We start from the raw sequence: 1,676 nt of genomic DNA on the forward strand, positions 1-1,676 counted from the left end.
TTGTAAGAAATGGGGCCAGCTGTCCAGGTGCCAAATCTAGTGAGGGGCGTGGCCAGTTATGCATAGCTCCAATACATGCATGTGGTCAGTGGTGGCTTCTCCAACCACACACATCCCCATGTTCTCTAGTGATAAAATGGGCCATAGACATCAACTACAACCCCTGCTGCTGAATAGCCAGGTACTCAAACTTGGTCCTCAGCAGTAGCTCAGCTGTGACCTCACCACAACCCCAGATGGCAGGCATAGCCACTCTCAACAGGCTACTCTTCTCTACCTTCGAATCTCCAGTTCCATCTCTCTTCACAATGCTCAAGCTACCACTTGTCTTTCTCTTCCACCTGACCACCACATACTCAAACACTGTGATCGCTCCTGATGCAGGCTGGCCACAAGGCTGGCAGGGTCCTGCGTGACATACTCCATTCATGCTGCAAGTTGGTATCTATGACTAGCCTGTGCCATGTTCTGGAGAGCCAGTCTGTCAGTGGCATGGTGGTCTGCAGATCTCTATCCTCCTGCGTTCATGTTGTACCCCCTGGATTTGATTTGATTTTTATGACTCCTAGGTATAAAAGAGTTTTGGTCCTCAACCCAGGCATCGAGGTAGGATGAACAAAAGACTGTCATCTGTTCTGCCCCTGACTGTTACAAGAACAGCATCACCAACAAGGTGTCTCTTTGCCCATTGCCAAGGGGATAATAAGATGAATTTATAATGCCTTCTAACTGAACCTTTGTGTATCTACAAAGAAAAGTTACTGATTAATTGTCTGATTTATATTTTTTAGCACAGATATGGTGGTGTTTGATAGCAGCTGAGTCATTAATGTTTGAATGTACTTGTGTTTACCCAAGCGTTCATATGATACTCGCAGTGTAGGTAACTGTTCCATTAAGTACATGTGTCTGTACCAGCAGATAGTGATTGCTTTGCTTCAGGCACCAGGATGTAGATTACAATGAGATGGAGAGCCATTTGTAAAGAATATATGGCCATTTTTATGAAAACTCCTAAGAATTGGCCCTGCTTGACTTACATACTGCAGTTGACAAACTAAAGATAAGATAGAAATAAACTCAAAATATTTATTTCTCACTAAAAGATTTACAAGGAACTAAACATCTTGACTTTTAGTAAGTTATTTAGATGGCTTAATCAATAATTTTAGATTTCTCTTAAAACTTCTGTGCAAATTGCCTCTATTGTTTTGCCTACATTGTGGGACTTTCATGGCCCCTTCCTCAGTTGTATACAGCAACAGTTGATCTTATTATTCCTAAGAGAACAAGTTTATTGCCTGATGGATAATGATGTTATTATCTTTTTCTAGAGCTCTTAGTCTTGAGTACATGCTTCATGTTCACATGCATATTTTGATTCTTCAGAACCAATTACATTCAGTTCTTATTTTTGCTGCAGCGTATTTTTTTTTTTTAACCAATTTCATTTTTGTTTTTAGAATTAGAAGTCTCCATGAATTTATACTATACTCATCCTGGAGGGGTACTGTACTTTGTTATTTTTGTGCAATATTATCAAAAGGGGGATTCATTTGTAAATTATTTTAAGCCATTCATCACATTGTTTCCATTCTGACCTATTCTTAGATTTTTTAAAGGAATTCTTGTTTTGCCACTATCTTTCTTGTTTACTTACTTTTCCCCTCGACATA

General features: G+C 39.6%; 1 non-coding gene across 1 annotated transcript; it reads right to left on the reverse strand.

Annotated features, from left to right (window-relative positions):
• Positions 1–556: 556 nt before the first annotated feature.
• Positions 557–700, reverse strand: LOC127193464 (small nucleolar RNA SNORA48). Its single transcript, XR_007831118.1, has one exon. It is a non-coding gene; the product is annotated as a small nucleolar RNA SNORA48 (small nucleolar RNA).
• Positions 701–1,676: the final 976 nt, after the last annotated feature.

Source organism: Acomys russatus, chromosome 8 (assembly GCF_903995435.1).
Source record: "Acomys russatus chromosome 8, mAcoRus1.1, whole genome shotgun sequence".
In the NCBI taxonomy this organism is placed as follows: Eukaryota; Metazoa; Chordata; class Mammalia; order Rodentia; family Muridae; genus Acomys; species Acomys russatus.